General features: G+C 36.9%; 2 protein-coding genes across 10 annotated transcripts in view; both read left to right on the top strand.

The window, feature by feature from the left end:
* Positions 1 to 27333, top strand: part of RABGAP1L (RAB GTPase activating protein 1 like) — a 709048-nt gene that overhangs the window by 323328 nt on the left and 358387 nt on the right. The gene's annotated exons all lie outside the window — the stretch shown is intronic.
* GPR52 (G protein-coupled receptor 52) overlaps positions 1 to 27333 on the top strand; it is a 131442-nt gene extending 104109 nt beyond the window's left edge. Inside the window, exon 1 of the mRNA XM_074390023.1 lies at positions 1 to 27333. This exon is cut by the window's left edge and continues 104109 nt beyond it. The gene's annotated coding sequence lies outside the window, so the exon portion shown is untranslated.

The raw sequence follows: 27333 nt of genomic DNA, 5'->3' as shown, positions 1-27333 counted from the left end.
TCCCTCCATTACTTTATACAAGGTAACTCTCCCAATCTTCATGCATATGCTACTGCTTTGTATACAGCATTCGTGTATGCATGCAACTGAACTCAGTAGTGTTCGCCCAGGTGGTTAGAGGCACCAGAAGGACAACCCAGAGGCTACTGACTGCTAAGCTTTCTTTTGAAATTTTGAAGGTTGGGGTGTCTCCTATTCTTCCCACAGCACTTGTCACCGTGGCTCTGAGCGCATTCTCACTTTTAATCTAATTAAGTCCTTGATCAAAGAATGGGATTCTTAAGTAGAATGGACAGATTAGTTCTTTCTCTCAATGAGAAATACAAAAATTATGATGTCATTTCATGTATTTGCTGCTAGAATCATAATAGATAGATTCACTGAGTATTGTCTATATGCCAAAAACTGTGTTACATACTTGGAATACAACCATAACCAAGGTGGTCCTTGAGATGCTATGAGTTGAGGTGAGTTATACATAAACAGGAAACCAGGATGTTATGATATAATATGATAAGAGCTGAGCTAGCAGTGTATAGTATTCTATGAGAGCTTATAGGATGGGTATTTTATCAAGTCTTGGCAGAAGGATGAGGAAAGACTGACTGCCTTGCCTTACCCATAACAGCTATCCCATCCATTCCCCTTTTCTCTTTCTTTTTCTGTAATTGCCATATTTTAGACATTCCTAGTTACATTACTACAACCATACACAGTACTTCACAGACATATCCACCTTAGAACTCTCAATAGCCAGCAAAGGAGAGGAAGCTAGTTACTATGGAGGGAGGTGTAGAGTGGTGCTAGAGCACAACACTAATGATCTGCCATCACGTGAATTTTCCATATTATTCTGCATTGTTTGTGGTCATTGAGGAGAGGTATGATTCTAATGCATGTGTCAGGATCCTTTAAAGAACACAAAAAAGTTATAATTTTTTTCAACTCTAAAATCTTCCCGTGAAACTGACTTTTTTTTTGAGACGGAGTTTCGCCCTTGTTACCCAGGCTGGAGTGCAATGGCGCGATCTCGGCTCACCGCAACCTCCGCCTCCTGGGCTCAGGCAATTCTCCTGCCTGAGCCTCCTGAGTAGCTGGGATTACAGGCACGTGCCACCATGCCCAGCTAATTTTTTGCACTTTTAGTAGAGACGGGGTTTCACCATGTTGACCAGGTTGGTCTCGATCTCTCGACCTCGTGATCCACCCGCCTCGGCCTCCCAAAGTGCTGGGATTACAGGCTTGAGCCACCGCGCCCGGTGAAACTGACTTTTAAGAAAGATCTTCCATGAGTATCTAGTGGCTTCACATACCCTATGCAAGAGTATTGTTTAATAAGGATTCACCCAGTTAGTTACTCTCTTCCTTAGTCAGTCTTTAAAAATGCTGCCAGAGGAATCTCCTTGAAGCTCACATTGTTATGTAATTTCCTTATTTTCTTTAGAAGCAAACTCTGAAGTCCTTAGCTTGCCTTAAAATGCCCTCTACAATCTGCCCTGAACCTGCCTTTCCAGTCTTAGACCTCAGTTCTCTCGTCATGTATGTTGTGGTACAGCAATGTCTGAACCATGCTTTGAGAAAACCATTTCTTTGCTTATGCTGGTACTTCCGTTTGGAATGCACACTTCTCTACCTTTGCTTCTCTTCATTTAAACTGTTTCTAAAGTCCAGATCAAATGCCTAATCCCTTTTAAGCTTTCTCCTGCTTTTCAACCTAGGAGTAATTTTTCTCTTTTTTGGTTTCTTCATAAATCTCTTCTAAGGCTACTGAATTGAACTTAAACTTTGAAGTATAGCTCTATAGACATACCACTAATCTAGGGACATTTGTATTCTCTTTCAGTGCTGCTATGTACTCTTTGAACTACATCCTGACATTTAATTTTTCTATGACTTAGTTTTTTTTAACCCATGGAGAACTTATAATGCTATTTTACTCTGCACTATAAAATTGATATGTTATTTATCAAAAAACTACTTTGAATTCCCTGGGAAAAAGATGGTCAAATGTCAAATGTATGAAAACCATTATAGAATTTCACCTCTGAAATATGTAAGTTTTGGGCACAACTTAGAGATAATTTTGTTTAAATGCCAAGTGATCTGGAGCTATAGGTTCCATAATGCCACATAGGTATGTATGTGTAATCTTTCATGTTTACAACCTCATTTTGTAATGTAATAGTAGGCTATGATTAATTTGTCTTCTAATTTTTTAGGAGGTCAGAATTGTTACAGAAAAACAGATTTGTGTAGTGTTGAGAGTCTAGGCACTAGAGAAAGACTGCCTAGGTTCAAATCACTTTTTAGTCTTTGATGTGACCCCGGCAAGTTATTTAACTTTTTAGTTAGTTTGTTTGTTTTGTTTTGTTTTGAGGTGGAGTTTTGCTCTGTCTCCAGGCTGGAGTGCAGTGGCACCATCTCAGCTCAATGCAACCTCCGACTCCCTGGTTCAAGTGATTCTCCTGCCTAAGCCTCCCAAGTAGCTGGGATTACAGGCATGCACCACCACACCCAGTTAATTTTTGTATTTTTAGTAGAAACAGGGTTTCACCATGTTGACCAGGATGGTCTCGATCTCCTGACCTCATGATCCGCCTGACTCGGCCTCCCAAAATGCTGAGATTACAGGCATGAGCCACTGCACCCAGCCGTTATCTAACTTTTTAATGCTTTGGTTTTCTCATTTATAAATTAGAATAATAAGAGCTCCTATTTAGACTATAGTTTTCAAGAATAAATTATCTAATACTGGACCAGAGTAAATACATATTTATTATTATTTTTATTATATTTTCATAGAGAAGTTATACATAGTCTTAGTTGGAGGTTAAACTTAGAGGTAAAGAACTTAGCATCAGATAAACCTGGGTTTTAACTCTCACTCTTCCTGTTGCTACCTATGTAATTTTGTAGAAGTTACCTAATTGCTTCCAAGCTTCTGTTGGATATTTTTTTAGAATTGAATGACATACTGCATTTTGAATGCTTAACATGCTGCTTTATGCATGTTATTATTTAATAAATATTAGCTTTGGTTATACTTGCAATGTTCTGCTATTTCTCTTCTTCACACATGTTGCTTCCAATCTATATGGCATTTATTTTGGCATTAAAGTAGAAAGTTTTAAGTAGAAAGGAGTTCTATCATACAAAAAGAATCTTAAGAAGATAGATATAGGTGGAAATTTAAAGACAGTAAGGCCTTTTTAGACCTACTGTGAACTCTTTTAGACTCTTGAATTTGATATTCTACTAGCTCTTCTGAGTATTAGGGAAAAAAGCCCTTTAATCTTGTCTGGAGGCAATCCTGTTCTGGTAGAAGCTGGAAAAATTTCACATCTTCAGATCACTGGGGTCCAAAGTGAGAAGTATACTGTAACCAAGTGGGTGAGAGAACATATTAGACTGCCTACTTACATATATTTTATTAAAACTATTTAAAATACAGGTTGATAGTAGTGCATGTAGGTAACCTATTAAGTATAAAAAATTGAGATAGAGACTCTTTTATTTTTAATAAATAGATGATTAGAAACTTCTAGATAATGGCTATATTATGCCAAAGTTTTAGTATAAACAAAATTTGGATATTTATTGTTCATATAATTTAGATAAAGTTCTGTAAATTTATTAGCTCTTTGCTTTCTTTTAATGTGCCATATGTGATAAGGGGGAATAGAAACTTTGCTCTGAATCCTTTTCTGTAGGAGGTACTTTTAAAGATGCCTCTTTCAGTCCTGGTGAGGTAAGGGAATTAGAACCATTAGAATTGTTTTACAAAAATTGAGGAAAAGGATTATAGAGATGAGTGTTTAGCTATTTGTTTTAGTGAATTGCATCCTTTGCATTAAGATAAAACAGTTAAATTAAGACAAGACTAATAGGAATTTTTTAGTAATTTTTTAGTAAATTCATTTTTTAAAACTGAGTTTTAGCACTGAAGTTTCTTTGTGTGTAAAAAGTTAGGGGTATAATAACAGTAGCCTTCTTCTGCTACTACCTGGCATTTAGCAGACCAGTTCTCAGTGAATGTTAGCACTGACTTTTTTAAATGGTAGAGGTGATGAAAAGAGCTCGTAAGCCTGGGTGTGGTGGCTCAGACCTGTAATCTGGGTACTTTGGAAGGCCCAAACCGGAGGATCACTTGAGCCTAGGAGTTTGAGACCAGCCTGGGCAACATAGCAAGACCTCATCTCTACAAAAAAATTAAAAATTAGCTGGATGTGGTAGTGTGTGCCTGTACTCCTAGGTACTCAGGTGGCTGAAGTGGGAAAATTGCTTGTGACAGGAGGTTGAGGCTGCAGTGAGCTGTGATTGTGCCACTGTACTTCATCCTAGGCAACAGAGTGAGACACTGTTTAAAAGAAAAGAAGAAAGAAAAGACAAAAAGAAATGTCTCTTTTTTTTTTTTTTTTTTGAGACGGAGTTTCACTCTTGTTACCCAGGCTGGAGTGCAATGGTGTGATCTTGGCTCACTGCAACCTCCGCCTCCTGGGTTCAGGCAATTCTCCTGCCTCAGCTTCCTGAGTAGGTGGGGTCACAGGCACGTGCCACCATGCCCAGCTGATTTTTTGTATTTTTAGTAGAGATGGGGTTTCACCATGTTGACCAGGATGGTCTCGATCTCTTGACCTCATGATCTACCCACCTCGGCCTCCCAAAGTGTTGGGATTACAGGCGTGAGCCACCGCGCCTGGTCTAAAGAAATGTCTCTTACACCATAGAGTTTAACTTACTTTAAATATATGTAAATTGAAAGTAATTCTGTGCTCTTTTTGACATGGGGGATTTCTCTGCAGAGTTTGGATATGGAGTCATTGTATTTGTATTTGAACTGAACTTAGATGTATCAGTTTATTGCCTACTACGTAGTATTTGAAAATAATCATATTTATTTTGTCTTTTAGCAAAAGATTAAATTTAGTCTTCCACCAAGACAATTTACCTAGTTAAATATGAAGAGTCCGTAAAGGGTCTGTGAAAGTCCATGACACCCTGTAACCAGCTGCAATTTGACATTAGACTTGATGTTCTGATTACTTATCCTTTTTGTTTTAGTTGCTTTTCTGAGCCTTAATTCTACAAATATGTCCTAAAACACCTACTTATTAAGAGGCTGAATGCCTGTTAAATGCATCAGTGCTCTTGGCGGCTTAGCATGAGTGCTTTCTGTGCATGGGAGGTGACAGTTTAAAAGCAACTTTAAGGATCATTTCCCAGGTTGATGCTACATATGTTCATTTTACAACCTGTGTGCATAATCTCTCATGGTGAATGTAATTAAGAGAAACCATGATCTACAGAATTAAAGCCAAGTAATCTACCATTCTGTTTTTAAACTCTGCTATATAACATTAAGTTGTTTACCCTCTTAATTTATCCATTTGTAAAATCATAGTTTTTGTTCTTAAAGGGCTCTATAATCCTTATTTTAAAAGTCCTGTCTACCAGATTTTTAAAACTATGAATAGAAATAATGAAGAAACTCTGAACTTGCTTATATACGGATATATTATATGCTTCAGATTGGAGATAAGTATTATATAACCCGATTTTCTCATGGCAGTTTACAAATGAAATTATTCTGTAAGTTTTTCAAAACAGTAAAATTACTATTTTTCATCTTTTTGTGAGATGTACTTTTTTCATTCTCACAGAAATTTGCAGAGGGCTTCTACACACCACCCATCTTCCAGTATTTCAGTATTTGGCTAGGTTCTCCCCATTTTGCTTAATTATTCATTTTGGTTGGAAAGCTTAACTATTACTGAAACTTCAGATTCTGTATCCTTACCACTTTTCTGATTTTTAAGTTTAACGTTCAGTAATTACTTGATGTTATTTTAGCTGCATAGGTTTAAGTAACACTAAAAGTATACCTGAATCTCTCGGTAGCATATTTACGAGCTTAATTAGAGTAGCAAAAAGGGGTTAAAAATAATTTAAAATGACAATGGTGACCTAAAATTTTTAAGAATTTTTCAGGTATCAAAATGTTTTATTCTTGTGCTTATCCCATGAAGATTTAAAAATGTAGTGGCTGGTACCTGAAATTGCATAGATAGATAGGAAACAGCATATGTTATTTTCACTGTAGCTGAAGCCATGTCCTTCCGTCCTGCGTGAATGCAAAGTGGATACTGAAAACTAGATTATTGCCCTCAGATTCATCAGCTAGGTTGTATCTTACTTAAAAATGACGGAAAGCCAAAGGCTACTATGTTAGGAATTTCTGCTGACACTTACTGGTATTCTGTACCCTAGACTTCTTAAACAGATTACATTTTTTTCAGTATATTAGTAGATCTCAAAAGGAGATAGAAGAAGCAGGCTTATTTCCCCAGTGTAAAGTATTATTTTTACTATTTCTATTTTTTCATAATGTAAATTTTAGAAAGCAAAACCCAACAACATTTTCTTTCAGAGGATAGGAAAGTGGTGGCTGTAGGTACTTGAAAGATAACATAGGAAAATATTAAAGGAGAAGACTAGATTTTAAATACTGGAATGCAGTCCTATTTAGATATTCAAACATAGCATTCTGGTAAAAAGAAAAGCCACTGCAAGTCTATGCAAGGTTGGTCACCATTCCAGGCTAAATTTTAGAAATATGTAGAGATGAAGTAAAAATCTGAGACTTTGAGTAATAGCTTTTGAGATCTCAAGAAATGGAATATGCTGAAGAAATAAAACTATTGAAAAGCCAAGCCAGCTAGTTTCTGGATTCCCTAAACTATGAATAATTTCAGAAGCTTAAATTTTTTTTTTTTTACAACTAGTATAAAAGGATTAACGTTGCCATTAAATAGGGGTTGAGCACTTACCAGTCTGAAACCCTTGAGATTAAAACTAGCTAGAAGACAAGCTATATTTCATTTTATAATCCCTTCCTTCAGCCTTATGACAACTGAGGGTAGGCCAAGTGCAGTGGCATTCCCTGTAGTCCCAGCTACTTGGAAGGCTGAGGTGGGAGCATTGCTTGAGCTCACGACTTCAAGGCTGCAGTGCACTGTGATCATACCTGTAAATAGCCACTATACTCCAGCCTGCGCATCACAGTGAAACCCCAACTCATAATAATAATAATAATAATAATAATAATAACAACAAATAAATTATTAAAATTCCACATTTAGAATCATTTTCCACTGTAGTAATCGGTACCACAGCCACTTAAATGGTAACATTAGTCAAAAATTGCAACTCCACAAATATATATCTGGATAATCCATTATGTTGTCTCTAGCAGGTTTTTCTGAAGAAAAACCAAAAAGAGATCTGGTAATTAAAAGTAGTTAATTTTTACATTCAAGAAAGGAAAAGACTATTCTTTGAACAAAGTCTTAAGTCATGGATAAGTAATCACCAGTAATTAGAAATCACTTTCAATTAGTACACATGATATGAAAATCAGCCAATCAGTGACAGCCTAACTACAATGGCTGTGCTTCTGAAAATCACCAGTCAACAACAGCCTCACTCCAGTAACTATCTTCTGCAAATTAGCAAATCAGTAATAGTCCTAGGCTTCTGAAAGTCAGCCAGTGACTACTCCTATATGTTCTGCATACTGACTCATTATTTGTCATTAAACATTCAATGGAACAAAGAACAAAGTATGTCTGATATTGCCGCTTTAGGGGCCAGTTTCTAAATGGACCCAGGATCCCTAGTTAGCACCTGATAGAATTTTTAGATAGAAAGTCAGCAAGGATATAAAAGATCTGAGCAACACAACCAACATACAGAACCTAATTGGCATTTATAAAACAATAACAAACAAGAGTAGAATATAAGTGGAACATTCACCAGGGTAGATCCCATCCTGGGCCATTAAACAAGCTTCAACATATTTAAAAGAATTGAAATCATAGAGTACGTTTTCTGACCACCTATATTCGAAGTTGAAATCAGTAACAGATAACAGAGGTCAAAGAGGAAGTCTCAAAGGAAATTAAAAAATACATACAACTGAATGAAAATATGTATCAAAATATGTGGGAGCACTTAAAGCAGTGCTGACAGGGAAGTTTATAGCAGTAAGTGCTTATTTTAGAAATGAGGAAGGTTCTCAGATCAATACTGTGTCTTCCTCAAAGAACCTAAGTTTGTACCATAAGAGATTAGAAAAAGAAAATAAACCCAAAGCAAGCAGAAATAAATAATGAAGACAAAAATAGAAATCAAGAAATCGAAATACAAAAACAACAGAGACAATCATGAAACAAAAGCTATTTTTGTAAAAAAAATTAATAAAATTAGTAAACCCTTGGCAAGACTGAAAAAACTAAAAAGGGAAGGTCCGAAATCACCAATATCAGAAATGGAATAGGGATATCAGTACAGATCCTAAAGCCATTAAAAAATTACAAGAAAACACTATAAACAACTATATATCCATAAATTGATAATTTAGAAGAGATGAATCAGTTCTTTGAAAACCACAGACTACCAAAATTCAACCAAGGTGAAATAGACAGTCTGAATAGTTATTTAACCATTGAAGAAATTGAATACGTAATTTAAAAGCTTCTGAAAAAGAAATCACCAGGTCAAGATATTTCTTCTTCTTCTTTTTTTTTTAAGGTATTAATACGTCTTTAATAACATTCATTTTATCCTTTCCATTTTAGCATGTCACATGATCTTCATTTGGCTTTATATTCTATGTCATAAATGATTTTTTTTAACTTTTAAGTGGAAGGGTACAAGTGCAAGTTTGTTACATAGGTAAACTTGTGTGGTGGGGGTTTTTGTATAGATTATTTCATCACGCAGGTATTAAACATAGTATTCGTTAGCTGTTTTTCTTGACTCTCTCCTTCTGCCCTCCACCCTCCAAAAGGCCCCCATATGTTGTTCCCATATATGTGTCCTTGTATTCTCATCACTTAGCTTCCACTTACAAGTGAGAACATGTGGTATTTGATTTTCTGTTCTTGTGTTAGTTTGCTAAAGATAATGGCTTCCAGCTCCAACCGTGTCCCTGCAAAGGACATGATCTCATTCTATTTTATGGCTGTATAGTATTCCATGGCGTACATATACACCACAAAAAGAACAAGATAAAAAAGAATGAGATCCTGTACACCATGAAATACCAGTACTCTTTATCCAGTCTATCATTGATGGGGATTTAGGTTCATTCCATGTCTTTGCTATTGTGAATGGTGCTACAATGAACATATGGGTATCTAAACCCAAAGGAATATAAATAATTCTGTTATAAAGACACATATATATACCCAAAGGAATATACCAGTAATGGGTATATACCCAAAGGAATATACTGAGTTGAATGGTATTTTCGTCTTTAGGTCTCCAGAATGGTTGAACTAATTTACGTTCCTACCAACAGTGTGTAAGTGTTCCTTTGTCTCCACAACCTCATCTTTTTTTTTTTTTTTAACTTTTTAATAGCAGCCATTCTGACTGGTATGAGGTGGTATCTCATTGTGGTTTTGATTTGCATATCTCTAATGATCAGTGATGTTGAGCTTTTTTTCCATATTATTTTTAGCAATATATATGTTTTCCTAGAAGTATCTGTTCATGTCTTTGCCTTCTTTATAAAGGGTTTTTTTATTGCATATAAATTTGTTTAAGTTCCTTATAGATGCTGGATATTAGACCTTTGTCAGATGCATCGTTTGCACAGATTTTCTCCGATTTTATAGGTTGTCTGTTTAGTCTGCTGATAATTTGTTTTGCTATGTAGTTTAATTACATTAATTAGATTTCATTTGTTGATTTTTACTTTTGTTGCAATTGTTTTTAGCAGCTGCGTCATGAAATCTTTTCCTTTGCCTATGCCCCAAATGGTATTGTCAGGTTATCTTCCAGGGTTTTTGTAGTTTTATGTTTTAGATTTGTCATTAATCCATTTGAGTCGATTTTTGTGTATGGTGTAAGGAAGGCATCCAGTTTCAATCTTCTGCCTGTGGCTAGCCAATTATCCCAGCCAAGATATTTCACTGGTGAATTTTGCCACACATTTAAGGAGAAGTTAGCTTCCAGTTTACAAAATCTCTTCCAGAACAGAGGAGGGAACACTTCCTGACTGATTTTATGAAGCTAATATTATTACTTTAAAACCTGAAACAGCCAGATAGTACAGAAAAATAAAACTATAGACCATTATTTCTCACAAATGTAGATGTCAATATTTTCAGTAAGAATCATAATGCAGAAATCCTCAACAAGAATCTTAGAATTAGGACCAGGCACAGTGGCTGATACCTGTAATCCCAACACTTTGGAAAGTGGAGACAGGCAGATATCTTGAGGCAGGAGTTTGAAACCAGCCTGGGCAATATGGCACAATGCCATCTCTATAAAAATTAGCTGGATATGATGGCACACATCTGTAGTCCCAGCTACTTTGCAGGGCTAAGATAATAGAATGGCTTGGGCCAGGGAGGTCAAAGCTGCAGTGAGCTGAGATCACACCACTGCACTGCAGCCAGGGTGACAGAGTGAGACCCTGTCTCAAAAAAAATAAAGAAGCATAGAATTAGAAGGCATTACAATCAATATTCCTCCTCTTCAAGATTAATAAATACTGCCACTTTAATGGCAATCTCAATTCAGTGCTGTTTTAGTTACTCCTCCTGTAGTCTGAAAATGAATTGATTTAATGCAAATTCAGTAGGTTTTTACAGTTTCATTTGCAATTAGTGTTTTTCAAATATAAGTACTTCTGCATATTGGACCAAATTCTTGATGCAATTTAAAAAGTTGGACCTTCCCTCATTTACTTATTTTGAGAAAGGCTATTTCCCTTTTCTCTAATTTTCTATTCTTTTAGAGTGTTGAACCTACTTAATCTGAACTTTACCTCCCTTTTAAAGGAAATAGCTAGAAGTGTTTCTTGCAATTTGTTCATAATTAAGTTAAAATTTCCCCTTGATAACCTGGTGGCTATAAAACAGAAATCACTTTGAGTTAAGATAATCTTACCATGTCTGCGTCCCTTGGCGTTTGTAAACAGGTTCCTTGAAATTTTGTAATGGTAGATTTTCAAAAAACAGCACTTTTATTTCAAAGTAAAATATGCCATAATATGTTTCATAGGATGAAATGTTTATTTATACACTATAATTGCATGTCATATTACCTCCTTTGAAAAGGCATATTTTTGAAATAATATCTCAGTTTTAGGCAAAAAACATTCCTAGAAGTTTAAAATTAACATTTTCCCTCTAAATTGAAGAGATAATTTTCTGTGAAAGAATGCAGGGGGTGGGGTTTGTCACATATCATAGATCATACTTGTTTTAAAAGAAGAAAATGAAAAGTCATCTTTAAATTTAGTTGATGACATAAGCAGAAAGCATGTTTACTTTTTGGTACTTGATAACCCGAAGTAATAATAAATGATGATAGTTTCATAATCATTTTCGCATTGTTGTAATTAAGCTTACACTTGTCAGGAGGCTGAGGCAGGAGAATTGCCTGAACCCAGGAGGCGGAGGTTGCGGTGAGCCGAGATCGTGCCATTGCACTCCAGCCTGGGTAACAAGAGTGAAACTCCGTCTCAAAAAAAAAAAAAAAAAGCTTACACTTGGAGTTTCCAAGGCAAACATGTAAGGAATTGCTCTTTAATTACGTTTCCAATGGTTAGAATAAGCAAAAGGATGCCTGACCTATGACATTGCAGTGTGTCCTGATAGAGTGCCCTTGGTTGTGGTTAAAGCAAATAAAGAAAACAACAAGCATTCTTTCACAATTTTATATTTTCTATATAAATGAGATTTTTTTTTTTTTTTTTTTTTTAAATAGAGACAGGGTTTCACCATGTTGGCCAGGCTGGTCTCGAACTCCTGACCTCATGTGATCCACCTGTCTCGGCCTCCCAAAGTTCTGGGATTACAGGTGTGAGCCACCGCACCTGGCCAAGATTTCTTTTTTTGAGATGGAGTTTCGCTCTTGTTACCCAGGCTGGAGTGCAATGGCGCAATCTCGGCTCACTGCAACCTCCGCCTCCTGGGTTCAGGCAATTCTCCTTCCTCAGCCTCCTGAGTAGCTGGGATTACAGGCATGTGCCACCATGCCCAGCTATTTTTTTTTTTTTGTATTTTTAGTAGAGACGGGGTTTCACCATGTTGACCAGGATGGTCTTGATCTCTTGACCTCGTGATCCACCCGCCTCAGCCTCCCAAAGTGCTGGGATTACAGGCTTGAGCCACTGTGCCCGGCCTCTTATTTTTAAAGAAGTGCATTGAAAAGTAATAAAACACGTTAAATAAATGGAATAGACTATGAATTTAGAGCCATTTAAAAAGAATTACATGTATGCCAAGGTGCAAATTATCTTTCATATACTCAATTTCAGTTACTCACCACTAATCAACCCACTCTTGAGTAATACAGCATTCTTTAAGCTTTAAAACATTCTCTAATGTGTTTTTAATATAGACAGAATATCCATCATTAGCTTTATGGCAAAAATTCTTATAATCATTTATTTCCCTTAATCATGTAGGCACCAAATATTTATTGATCACCTGGTCTAATTAAATGCAGTGTTCTAAGTATGTTTCAGGATTCATTCAACAAACATTTGTTGAGCATTTATTATGTAACAATAATAATGTATGTTCCCTTTCTTTAATGTTTAATGTAAATAGTGAAGATATAGGTATACATAGAAAGACAACTAGTTATTCATGGCAGTAAATTATCAGTGTGACTCTCAATTTGGGATAGAGTTTTGAAGAGGAAAAATAGATCACTTTTGGCTTACAGTGGATACTGATAGCCTCAGAGGTGATGGAATCTCTGTGGATAAAGATGATTTAGATAAGGGAAGGATTTAGGGACTCCATTGTGGTAGAGAAGCAAGAGTGACATTATAGGAATGGGAAAGAATATGTCTCTTATTCTTTTTCAGGGAATGTGACTATGTCAGTGTGTTTATAGTGCAAAGTGCACTGCAGAAGATGAATTAATGATTAGAAAAGAAAGGCATTAGGGGCTGGATATTGTAGGGCTGTGTTTGGATCATATAGTGGGAATGAAACATAAAAACTGGGTTATTTTGACTTTAAAAAATTATTTTATTACAAATGTTCATTTTAGAAAGATTAGAATATACTGATAAAGAAAAAGTAGAAAATAAAAACACAAAATGAAAGTTTTTGGAAATACTCATTTGGTGTTATCCAGGATAAATGACATAAAAGAATGACTAAAGGTGGGAGGCCAGTTAGGAGGCTATTTTGGTGGTCCTCTTTTCTTCTCCCTAATCTTGCATTCTTCTATCAAATGGTTGTACTGGTGCCAGAAGCTTGAAATCTGAGGAGTCAAAGCCAAGAGAAGGATGCAGTCTGAATAGTAACTCTGGGACCAGGTTACACAGTTGAAATAATAGCTATTACATATTACTTTTCTTTGCTGGGTCTTGAGGAAGTTCTTTAGTGAGGGAATCAAGAAATTTGGGAATGTTTGTAGATGATGGTGGCCTTGTATAGTTCAATGAATGTACATTTCTCCAAGTACAAACCTGTAAGAACATTGTTGGTGGTAAGAAGGAGGAATCTGGAGATTTGTACTGATGAATTAGTGGTATTTTTGTAGAGGGAGATTCACATCTCTGAATTTTTCAACTATCCCAAAATTGAGCATGTCACGGAATCTTTCTGGCTAACAGTAAGCTGTAGGTTGTTACATCCTTTAATGCCATATGTCTGCAAAGGATCTTATCTCATCTATATATACTCTTGAATGACATGAACTAGCATGTTCATGACTAGTACAAAGGGGCTAACTTGCATTCACATGCAGTCTGTGGCTGCAAAGGTCAACACGACTGGCTTGTGCAGCAACCTTTGCCATTGCCCTTGATTGATAATGCTGTGAATTGCTCATGATTTTCCTAAGTCTAGCATGGAGGTTCCACTCAAGATCAAGCTTGAGATTCTCCTTGAACTCTTCAGGACTGTGACAGGTCTAATATCTTCAATTTGGAAAGTACTGACTGCCTTGCTGTTGCCTTGATTGAGGCTGAGTGAAACCAGTGTGTATCTGCTGGATACAAGTATCACTTCTGTCAATTTGATGGTCATGTGTATCTCTTTCTTAGGTAGCATTTCTGGCCTGAATCAGTGATAGTCTATGTACTACCAGACTATCCTCCAGAATTTCTTCTCTTTACTTCCCTTTCATTCTACCTCTAGTACTGTGGGGAACTGTGCCTCTGCTATAGCCTTCATGTAAGAGCAGGTGCTAGCACCCCACTGAACATTCCCACTTAGATCAGATCAGAGTCTGTACCTGAATTATATCATCCTGTTGTTCTCATGGCCAGATATAGGGGCAGCCAGCCCAAGCTAGGATCCTAATGGTTTCTTTAGCTTTATACCAAGATTGAGTGAGCTAGAGATGTTGCCTAAGAATTCTAAGCCTCTGGAGACTAAAATGCCTGTCTAAATCCCTATAGGAGTGCAGACTCATTCTTAAGGGTTAGAGTTTTACATCCTTCAAGATATGCATTGGAAAAGAACAATTGCTCTGCCAGGAGGGCTGCTGCTTTTTGATTGAGAAAGATGATGCAGCCATGGAAAGCACATGGACCACATCACCTTGGGGCCAGAGCTATCAGAGGACAGGCAGTTCCAGTGCTACCACCTGAGCACTCTTCTTCAGAAGAAAAATAAAGCACTCCAGCTTAATCCTTGCATTTTAATGATTTCTAATTTCAAGAGTTACATTGCAGCCTTTTGCAGCCACTTCCTTATCTCCTGAAGGGGAATGGGATAAGGAAAACATCCTCCTTTCCCTGAGGAGTTTCCCCTGAAAATTGAATGGAGAAAAATGTTAAGTCATCAGATAAAGGGAAGGGTAGTTCATTCCTATTACTCTTGGTAGCACTGATATGTCTTAACTAAAATCTGTGTTAATTTTCCCACAGTTGGGTTGTATTGACCTCCTTTTTCATAGAAAAGCCAGCCAACTTTGTGCCTTCTGTAAAGGCCATGATGTTTTCTCTCAGCCTAAGGAAACTCTTTGTGCTGTTTTATAGCTTTACTGCCAGAGTAAGTTGAAATTGCCATTGAATCAATATATATAGCTTAATAAGTTTGCTGCTTTACCCAGTTTAACCTTGTCTCATTTTCAAGGTTTGCCAAGTTACCCTAAAGAGACAAATATTTTTCCTGTGTCACCTGTCATTCTCCTGACCTTCAATAGTTGATTTGGCTGATCTTTCTAAACAAAGGAAGACCAATTAATGGTTAAAGGTAGAAGTATCTGGACCTCTATTCCAAATAAAAGCTTTCAAGTTACTTTTGGAGATGATACTCTTGAGTATTTTTTTTTAATCGTACTGTGCCTCTTAAACAAAAATGCTGCTTCTTACCCATAGCATGCTAATTAATACCTTATATTTCTCATTCCTGATAGAGAAAAGTTACTAGTACCATGGTGTTGGGAGGTTCATTCCATGGGTATTATATGAGGCTAAAAGAAAACAAAGACATGGCAAATCTATAGACTTACGGTTCAGGCAGATCTTTTCTGTACTTTTTTCTCAATCATGAGCCTTGCATTCTAGACAAATGTAGATGTATTTTTCTCAGAGTAAATGATGAAAGGAAACTGAAGGTAGCAAGTTAGCTCTCTGTTGACAAGGAAAGAAGGAATTACCTATCTGAAAATAATCTGTCCAGTGTAGTTTTATTGTCGGAGTAAGTTAAAATGAATGATTCTGCCAAAATGCCAAGAATGGGTCACCTAGATATCTTTTCCAGAAATGGGTCATCTGGTCATCCTCTCCAAGCTACATTTTTGTTACTTAAGTATTCACTGAAATGTAAATGTCATGTGTTTTATCATGTTTTATACTCAAAGTATCATTTTATTAATATGTTTTTGAAAGAGGTGCTGTTTTCTCTTGCTCATATTATCATGATCATAAGTCTTAGAACTTTATGTATTTCAAGGTAATAAAAATTTCAACTTCAGTCTCCCCAGACCATAGAAAACCAAGCATTCTCTCTCTCTCTCTCTCTATCATACACACACACACACACACACACACACACACACACACACACAGCATTTACTTTATTTAAAAAAAAAAAGAAGAAGAAAGAAAGAAAGAGTTCATAGGAGTTCCGATCACTGCATTGTTAAAGGACTTATCCACATTTTGATAATTTAGGATAGAGTGTCTTAAAATAACCTTTCTCTGTGTCGGACACCAAACTGTGCTGGACTGATAGCATATTAAGAATATGCTTAAAACATTCTCTGAATGAAAATATTACCTTTTTAAAATATTTTAAATTTAAAGATGATAGACATCTGTTTTCTTGTATTATTGAGTGAGATTGAAGATAAGACTAGAGAATTGGGTGGAAGAAATATAAATCCATTTGAGCCATTCTGTTTCACTTCTTTCCTAAATGGTCTTTTAGTTCTCGTTCTATAGAGCCAAAAGCATGACCTAGGAACGATAGTTGGTTATTGATTCTGCCAGAAGTTCACCTACCAGTGGTCCTGGCACTGTGAGAACAGAACAGGCACATGTATCCCAAAAAGTGCCCATTTAGCCGGGCATGGTGGCTCACGCCTGCAAACCCAGCATTTTAGGAGGCCAAGGCGAGCAGATCACAAGGTCAGGAGTTGAAGACCAGCCTTCTGGCCAACACGGTAAAACCCCGCCTCTAATAAAAATACGAAATATTAGCTGGGCGTGGTGGCGCACATCTGTAGTCCCAGCTACTCTGGAAGCTGAGGCAGGAGAATAGCTTGAACCTGCAGTTAGCCAAGATTGTGCTGCTGCACTCTACCCTGGGTGACAGAGAGAGACTATGTCTCAAAAAACAAACAAACAAAAAAAACAAACCTCTTATTCTGCTTCTTGTGCTCTTTGTCCTGCTTGTTTGAAACACCTCGGATCACCTGAGCAAAGTAGGTAGATGTAATTCAGGGACTCTGGTTGGATTTCAGGCAGCTCACGTGCCTTGGAAAGCATTTTGCTGGCTCAACATCAGAGAGATGAAATGTGTATAAAATTAGGGGAGAACAAACCTTATTTAATATTTTTAGAATTTTCTTGATCCTATGGATAGGAAAATTGTTTTAAAAGTAGTAGCCATAAATAAGGTGGGCCACCCTGAACACATATCAAGGATCAACTGTCTTCTAGTTCCCAAATACAATACAACTTTATCCTCCAAAAAAGTTATTTTATAATATACTATTTATCTTCTTGAGCATTATGATCATATTCTCCTAGAATATCAAATATTTGCCGTAACTTTAATACTTCTTTTTAAAAGGACAGAGAGTGGCCGAGCATGGTGGCTCATGCCTGTAATACCAGCATTTTGGGAGGCCAAGGCGGGCAGATCATGAGGTCAAGAGATCAAGACCATCCTGGCCAACATGGTGAAACCCCGTCTCTACTAAAATACAAAAATTAGCCGGGCGTGGTGGCGCATGCCTGTAGTCCCAGCTACTTGGGAGGTTGAGGCAGAAGAATTGCTTGAACCCGGGAGGCGGAGGTTGCAGTGAGCCGAGATTGCACCACTGCACTCCAGCCTGGTGCCTGGTGACAGAACAAGACTGTGTCACACACACACAAAAAGGACAGAGAGCATTTATTACAGAGTATGTAGGCAATGTGCTTTGAAGATAAAGGTCACATTTAGTGGGAGATTCATGGTTTAACAGATTAGAAGAGGGGATTATTAAAAGGGATGGGTTTGGTGGGATATATGAGTTTTCTAAAGCCATGAGGTGTTTTACGCATGAGAACATAAAAGAGCTGGGGCTGGAATCAGTTTTATTCAAGTCTAACAGTTATCTTTTACTCTTTTTTTGAGATGGAGTTTCGCTCTTGTTACCCAGGCTGGAGGGCAATGGCGCGATCTCGGCTCACCGCAACCTCCGCCTCCTGGGTTCAGGCAATTCTCCTGCCTCAGCCTCCTGAGTAGCTGGGATTACAGGCACGCGCCACCATGCCCAGCTAATTTTTTGTATTTTTAGTAGAGATGGGGTTTCACCTTGTTGACCAGGATGGTCTCGATCTCTTGACCTCGTGATCCACCCACCTCGGCCTCCCAAAGTGCTGGGATTACAGGCATGAGCCACCGCGCCCGGCCATCTTTTACTCTTAAGACACGTGTAATGAAACATGGCTTTCCCCATATCTCTTTACTTTCACTCTACTTAATGAATATATGCAGCTGTATATTGATTGACATAATATATCATCTCTTCCCAATAGAGGGGTTTTGCTTCCTTTGGATTTTTCTTATCAATAACTTCATTGCAGTATTCTCTGCTTTCTTGGCTTCCAGCTAATTGCCTTACTTGTTTTTTGTTCAACTAGTTACTTTCTTCTTTTATGATCCCTGTCTGTAGCTTATCTTGGCTTCCATTTTCTCTTATGTTCTCCCCCGAATTCCTTTATGTATATTAATATTAAGCTGATTGTCATAATATTTGTAAAGTTTTCATTATCTGGACTTGATGCAATTTGGAATTTTCCTAGCACATCTGAAGTTAAATTTTTAATGCCAAACAAATTTGTGCTGCTTTGTATAGCTTAAACTTTGGTCACAATGGAAGAAATTATATCCAAGGTTCATTTCTTCATGTCTTGGTTGTTTTGCGTTGGGAATCTGGGCACAGATTATTTTTGAGATAGGTAAAGTGCTACAGTTAGAAAGAAAAAAAAAAAGAGGTGGGGGGAATGGTATCCTTCAGGAAGCAGATCAGATCCATTCACTTCATGAAAAATGTGAAGATTTGGCTGCTTTTGGTAGAATCCTTTTCCATGTATATCTAAAAACTGAACTTTCTTTAGTTGTTGAATAAATGCAAAATGCAATAAATATTTTCAGACAGGTAAGTGTTGATTTATAGTATAACATTGTATTAATAATTTCTCATTCCTGATTAGGATGCTTAAATTTATTTACAATTCATTCCAAAAAATAACAAAGATATCTCAGTGATACTTACAGTTGGTGAATCCTTTACTTTTTTTTTTTTTTCTCTGAGACAGCATCTGGCTCTGTTTTCCAGTCTGGAATGCAGTGGTAAAATCTTGGCTCACTGCAGCCTTGACCTCCTGGGTTCACATGATACTCCTACCTCAGCTCCCCAGGTAGCTGGGACTACAGGCACACGCCACCACACCCAGCTCATTTTTGAGAAATGAGGTTTTGCCATGTTGACCAGGCTAATATTTACTTTTTATTGCATCTCTTTTCTCTGGTGTCAAGCTTTTGGTAATTCCATTGTTGTTAGCTGTTTGTATCAGCAATAGAAGTTAAGCAGAGAGCAAGAGAAGAAATTCCAATTTGTCATTTGTCTGTAACCGGAGACGGTGAGGATGTGGGATGAGGGGTGGCAGATGGAGAAAGGTCTGGCTGGAGAGCTGTAGTTTCACCTACAAAGAGTTTTTGGTTTTAATTTTGTTTTTGTTCTTTTAATTTGGAGAGCTTGTTGGATGCTGTAGGGAAGAAAGGTGGAAGAGAACTGCTAGTGGTAATCGTTATTCACCCCGCTCTGCTTTGGTCTTTCTTTGATAGAGTGAGTATCATAGTTGATATTTTGTGGCATTTTTTAAAGACCGCATAATAAAACAGCTACTAAGTGCTAGGCAGGGAACGGTAGTTTCCAGAATATAGATACAGAGTAACTCAGGTAGTATCACTTCTTCTCTTTATGCCTTATATTCTTCATTTATAAAATGCAGATTATAGACTTATCCTTGACTACGTATTAAAGTAGTTGCAAAAATTCCATATGTATTTGTGTCTTTGTGAGGCCTTGAATAAATTTAATTAAACAAGACCTTACTGAGAGTCTTTTGTATGTGTGTGCAAGATTTTTTTCCCTGAAGGTGCTACTGATCGTATTGAGAAAGCAAGGCATGGTTACTGGATTTATTGCTCAGGTGTTTTGTAGCTGTGGTAGTTTTCATGTGTTATTGGCCACACGTTTGAAAAGAGTATGAAACAACTATGTAGAAAATTTTCTAGCGTCTCCCAGTCCCAAAAGAGCTTTATCAGCCTTCGAAAGACTCTATGAAGTATGACTATAATATAATGTCTAATATTTTTTATTGTGGTAAAACATAATATTTATCATTTTAATAATTGATGTGTATGATTCAGTGTCATTAGATATGTTAACAGTGTCGTATAACCATTACCACTATCTATCTATATCCGAAACTTTATCATCATGCCCAGCAAAAACTGAGCCCATTAAACAATAACTCCCACCCTCTTTTCTCTTCTCCAGAGCCCCTGGTAACCTATCCTACTTTCTGTCTTTCTGAATTTGCCTATCCTATTACTTCATATAGGTGCAATTATACATTATTTTCCTTGTATATCTGCCTTATTTTACTAAGTATAATGTTTTCCATGTTGTAGCATATACCAAAATTTAATTTCTTTTTATGACTGAATATTATTCCATTATATATATAGGTCACATTTGGGTTAGCTATTTATCTTGTGCCTTATATTTTAATTTATAAAATGGTTTCATAATAAAGGGCTGTGATTTAATATTTAAATAAGGGGTACAGGAAGAATATATTTTGTTAGAGAGGAAATAAATTATGGAAGATGAATGAGTAGTAATATGGCTCAGCAGTTACATATATGAGCTCTGCATCCAGACTACCTGAATTAGAATCCTGACTCCAACATTTATTAACTGTGTGAACTTGGGCAAATTATTAGCTTTCTAGGTGTTATTTTCCTCATTTTAAAATGAGGAAATTTATAGTCTAGCTTATAGGGGTTGTTCTGAGGATTAATGAGTTAGTATCCTACTTAACAACAATGTGATATTATAAACATAAAAGTTCTATTTTGCTGTTTGCTGTCATTATTATTATTAGTTGATGAGAGCGTCACAGTAGAGGTCACAAATGAGTCAGACCTTAATGCAACTCTGCAGGATTTGATTAGAAGAAGAATTTTAAGGTAAATACAGAGAGAATACAGATAGTATGTTTTCGCAGTAAGATGTCATACTGGTTAAACACATAGCTTTGGAGACGAATAGAACTGTGTTCAAATCTCAGCACTGCCATATATTTACTGTGTGACTTGGAGTATAACCTTTCTAACCTTTAGTTGTGATCTACAATATGGGGATGTGTGTTAATTCGTTATTGCATTGTTATAAAAGAATACTTGAAACTGGTTAATTTATAAAGAAAATAGGTTTATTTTGTCACATGATCCTGGAGGCTGTACATGAAGCATAGGGCCTCAGGAAGCTTTCAATCATGGCAGAAGGTGAAGGGGAGCCAGCCCATCAGATGATGAAAGAGAGCAAGCAGGGTGGGGGAGGCACCACACTCTTTGAAATAGCCACATCTGCACACTCAGATGAGTAAGAAATCACTCATCACCAAAGGGATGGTGCTAAGCCATTTATGAGGGATCTGCTCCCATGATCCAATATCTCCCACTAGGTCCCATGCCAACATTGGAGATTATATTTTAACCTGAGATTTGTAGGTAACAAACATATAAACTGTATCAGGATAGTAATGATGATACATCAAAGGATTATTATGAGGATTAAAAGGAATAAAACACTTGACATGTGACCTGGCTATGAAAAAAACTTTCCAAGAGTGATAGCCTCCATTAATTTAATACTTTTGGCAGTTACCACCTTTTTGTTGTTTTTATCATTAGCATTATCCATATTGGCTCATAGTGGGGGACACCTTTGGAAAGGCATTCGGGAAATGGAGAAAGAGGAGTTGTGGTGATTATGGCATACCTTTAAAATAGGAACGTGCATTTGAATTTAGGCAGTGGGATGCCACTAAAGTTTTATTTGAGAGAATCAATGTGTGTGTGTGTGTATTTGTGAGAGAGAGTGTGTGTTTGTGTAAGTGTGAGTGTGTATGTGTTCGTGTGTTTTGGCAGGAACATTAAGAAGAGGAGTCTTGCTGAAAGCAGTGATTTGAAAAGATCTGTTTACACTATGCAGATAATTTGGGAGTTGGAAAAGAATAAACACAAGGGAATAAAATTGTTTATACAATTTTAAACAATGGGAAGGAAATTAGTAAGAGAAAGAAAATATCTGAAGAAAAAAGTTTTACATGTGTTGGGTATTTAATTGTATGCCAGGCACTTTGCTAACCCCTCTATGTTGATTACTACGATTTCATGTTCACAGTAATCTTCTGATGGGAGATTCTATTATTGTCTCCATTTCATAGATGATAAATCAGGGACATAAAGTAGTTAAGATCACACAGATAATGTGGTAGAGACAGCTAGTACCCCAAAATCTTTCTCACCTTTTTCCCATAATTACTATGGGAAAAAAGTAACATTTTCAGCTGGGTACCTGATGACTCAAAGTGAAAACCACATTTCCTAATCTCCTTTGCAGTTAAGTGTTGTGCACTGCCCCCACCCCCCAAAAAATGTTGTGAATAATTTTGGAGAACTTTGAGAGTTGGCTTGTACCCTTTAACCCTTCTTCCCTTCCCTATTCTGCCTTTCTCCTGTTATAGACATGTGACAGTCATAGCTCATCTTAGATCATGAAGGCTAGGGCTGCACCCTAGAATGGTAGAGCATAAAGCAGGGAGGAAGCTGAATCCCTTTGGAACTTGGGAAACAGAGCATCCACACCAATCCTGCACTGCCAATCTTTGGGTATTTATATTAGAAAGAAAAATAAGCTGCTCCCTGGGGTTTTCTCTTACTTTTTCACCCAACACGAATCCTTGCTAACAAAAATCGGTGGGCGTTCTTACTCTAGGGCCGGTTGCATCCAGAGTGTATACTCTTTACCTTGGCAACTCTCAGATGCCCACTAGTTTTTATAAGGAATTGTAAAGATCTAACTCTGGTTTTGCAGCTCAGAAAGCCAAATTTACTGAAGTTAGGCAGATGTCCAAAGATGGATTCAAGAATCCAGTGGTGTATTTTCTCAGCTTTCTTGAGTAAAAATCAACCAAGTAGAGAAATTTGAAAGCTCTGCTTCTTCTATCTTCTGCTAGACAAGATTGCTTACATTTCTTTTTGCTTTACATGAATATCCCCAATTTTGAGAAAAGTAACTCTGCCATATAAGGAAAGAAGTAGAAGGGTAGTTAAATTATCAAGAGCCAGGATGTATAAATGGCTTTTGGGAAAAAATGATATCTAACTTTAAGTTAAGAACTTGTATAGTTATGGAAAGAATTGAATCCTGTAAAACCATTGATATAAGATAAATGTGCTTTTAGATGCTGCATTTTATTCTATGATTTTTATTTTGAGCAATAACAAAAAAGATGTTGAAATTATACCAATTGACCACTTGCCGACAGGCAATCCTGAAGTATTGGTGGAAGGGATAAGAGGTTACCAGCGTTATATATTCATAGATATTCTCAACTGGAAGTACTTTCTAAAGCAAACAGTTCTGTCATCATCATTATATATACAGGTATAACGGTGATGCAGGGTGGTTTTCAGATAGACTAGGTTTTATTTTGCCTCTATGCTGGACAGGTTGAATGACCACAGAACTTTAAATCTTAGTGACTAGTGGTTAAAAAGGTTGCATTTACATTACCTTAAGTGAATTAACACAGGAACAGAAAACTACTTACTATGTGGTTCTCACTTATAAGTGGGAGCTGAACATTGGGTACACATGGACATAAGTGTGGCAACAATAGACACTGGGGACTGCTTGAAAGGGGAAGAGGGGAGCTGAGTGAAGATTGACAACGAACTGTCAGGTACTATGCTTACTACCTAGGTGATGGGATTAATCATATCCCAAATCTCAGCATCGTGCAATACACCCATGTAACAAACCTACACATGAACCCTCTGAATCTAAAATAACAGTTGAAATTATTTTAAAAAAATAGATAAAAAGACAAAAACACTGCAATGAGATACCATCTCATCCCAGTTAAAATGGCTTTTATAAAAAAGTCAGGCTATAACCAATGCCAGCAAGGATGTGGAGAAAAGAGAACCCTCATACACTGTTGGTGTACAAAATTTGTACAACCGCCATGGAGAACAGTTTAGAGATTCCTCAAAACACTAAAACCTGAGTTACCATATGAACCAGCAATTCCACTGCTGGGTGTATACCCAAAAGAAAGAAGTGAGTATATGGAAGAGACACCTGCCCTCCTATGTTTGTTACAGTGCTGTTTACAATAGCTAAGATTTAGAAGCAACCTAAATGTCTATCAACAGATGAATGGAGAAAGAAAATGTTGTACATACCCACAACGGAGTACTATTCAGACATAAAAAGAATGAGATCCAGTCATCTGCAACAACATGGATGGAACTGGAGATCATTATGTTAAGTGAAATAAACCAAACACAGAAAGACAGACACCACATGTTCTCACTTATTTGTGAGATCTAAACTCTTAGAGATAGAGAATAGAAGAATAGTTAGCAGAGCCTGGCAAGGGTAGTTTTTTTGAGGTAGGGTTTGTGGGAGGGGAGATGAGTTAAAAAAAAAAAAAAGAATGAATAAGACCTAGTATTTGAGAACATTACAGATACTGTAGTCAATAATAATTTAATTGTATAATTTAAAATAACTAAAATAGTGTAATTGGATTATTTGTAACAGAAAGGATAAATGCTTGAGGAGATGGATACCCAGTTTTTCATGATATAATTATTATGCATTGCATGCCTGTACCAAAATACCTCAATTACCCCATAAATATATATACCTACTATGTACCCAAGAAATTAAAAATTAAAAAAAAATAAAAAGAAATTGTTTCATACTCAGTGGTTATGCATGCAATATAAATGCTTGTTTCTAGAGGATTTCAAAATCATATGGTCTTTCTAAGTCACATACTATACTGAAGCTCTTCAAACAAGAGCTTCTTATACAGTCTAAATTTAAATTGTGCAGAATCCTAAAAGGGCAATAAAATTTTGAAATAATATGATTAACTCCAAATTAATTACAAATTATGTAGTTTCAGTGCTGGGAACCAAATGAATTATAAAATATATTTACACTGCTTCAACATGATGGCTCCATTTTAGCTGCAAACAGACATTCTTATAATTTTATTTAGGATTAGTCTCAAATATTTAAGTTATCCTGAATATTTCTTTAGGACCACCTCACAAATAACATTTAAGAAATATTGATGATGTACTCTTAGCAGAGTTTTGCTCTGCTTCCCTGATCTGATGGGACTGTGACAGCTTACAATGAAACATTTTCAAAGACATTCCCTGCTAAATCAGACTGAAATCCAGAGGATTTACATGTACATTTGAGATAGTATGGTATAATAGAGCATGGACTGTCAAGTAAGAAGTCTCAGATGGACTATGGAGTAAGACTAGCCCTTCTGTCATCTTGGAACTTGACCTTTTTTGTAAAATTGGAAACATAGCAGCTCACTATCTTTTGAGATTAAATGAAATATTGTGAAAGTTCCTTAAGGAAGAAATAGAAAATGTTATTATGCTTGACCTGTTTTGTTAACATCTTAAAATTTTCAATTTTCTTTAAAACCTATGACCTTTTTTTTTTTTTTTTTGAGACGGAGTTTTGCTCTTGTTACCCAGGCTGGAGTGCAGTGGCGTGATCTCGGCTCACCGCAACCTCCGCCTCCTGGTTTCAGGCAATTCTCCTGCCTCAGCCTCCTGAGTAGGTGGGATTACAGGCACGTGCCACCATGCCCAGCTAATTTTTTGTATTTTTAGTAGAGACGGGGTTTCACCATGTTGACCAGGATGGTCTCGATCTCTTGACCTCGTTTCCCACCCACGTAAGCCTCCCAAAGTGCTGGGATTACAGGCTTGAGCCACCGTGCCCGGCTGAACTTTTTTTTGTTTTGTTTTTGAGATGGAGTCTCGCTCTGTCACCCCAGGCTGGTGTGCAGTGGCACCATCTCGGCTCACTGCAACCTCCACCTCCCGGGTTCAAGAGATTCTTCTGCCTCAGCCTCCCGAGTAGCTGGGACTACAGGGGTACACCACCATGCTCAACTAATTTTTGTATTTTTGGTAGAGATGGGGTTCCGCCATATTGGCCAGGCTGGTCCCAAACTCCTGACCTCGTCATCCACCTGCCTCAGCCTCCCAAAGTGCTGGGACTACAGGTGTGAGCCACTGCGCCTGGCCAATCTTGTGTTTTTAAATACATTGAGGTTAGAGCATATGATTTTAAAAGGCTTTATTTCTCAAGTCAAATATTAGAAACTCAAAATAATGGATGCACCAAGTTGAAACATGCTCTACTACTTTGGCATCCACATTTAAGGCAGAAAAGTAAGTTAGATATCTTATACCTTGAGTGTAAAAACAAACAATGATTTTTCTCATTTAGCAGCCCTATCCAGAGTCATAGCAGAATCATGTCATCTCTCTTGGGAGAGGTGTTGGTGATTAATTAAGCCAATTCCTTTATTTTGTGGTGAAGTGAACTCAGATCCAGGGATTAATCGACTTTACCAAAGCCATATATCTAGTTAACTGTAGAAAACGCAGAATCTCTTGAATTCCAAACTAGTGGCTATTTCACTTTGCCAGTATTTTTTAAAGCATTGACTTTAGTATATATATATATATAACTTTTAACGTTATTTTCCAGTATCAAGAGGCCATTTGAAATTAAATCTGGCTTCAACAAATATTATCGAAAGTCGTTAAGTGTTTTCTGGTTTTGATACTTATATTGCGATTATATAAGAGAAGATCCTTGCCCTTGGGCTACACAGAAGTATTTTGTGATTTAAAAATATTAATAATTACTGCCTGCCAGTTTTTATGTTAGGTATTTTTCAAGGCACTAGGATTTTTCTTTTTTTGTTTGTTTTTGAGACAGAGTCTCACTGTGTTGCCCAGGCTGGAGTTCAATGGCTTGATCTCGGCTCACTGCAACCTCCGCCTCCCTGGTTCTTGCAGTTTTCCTGCCTCAGCCTCCTGAGTCCCCTCCCAGGACTACAGGCACATGCCACCATGCCTGGCTAATTTTTGTATTTTAGTAGAGACAGGGTTTCACTGTGTTGCCCAGGCTGGTCTCAAACTCCTGAGCTCAGGCAATCCGCCTGCCTCAGCCTCCCATAGTGCTGGGATTACAGGCATGAGGGATTTTTCTTTTGAAAATCTTATCCTTGAGAAATTTGATCTATTACTATGTTATGGTGTATTTTTTCCTTATAATGATTACGATTTTTTTTCTTTCTGCTTCTAAAATATGGTAGATATGTGTAGAAATAAGAAATGGCCACTGTTGGTATCAAATTTGTTTTATCTTCAGTTGTCATAAGAAACTATTGAATGCAAAAAAAAAAAAAAAAAAAAAAGTTGCTGAGAG

The sequence above is a fragment of the Saimiri boliviensis genome, chromosome 19, assembly GCF_048565385.1.
Source record: "Saimiri boliviensis isolate mSaiBol1 chromosome 19, mSaiBol1.pri, whole genome shotgun sequence".
Taxonomy (NCBI): domain Eukaryota; kingdom Metazoa; phylum Chordata; class Mammalia; order Primates; family Cebidae; genus Saimiri; species Saimiri boliviensis.
This window is presented reverse-complemented; position numbering and strand designations above follow the sequence as displayed.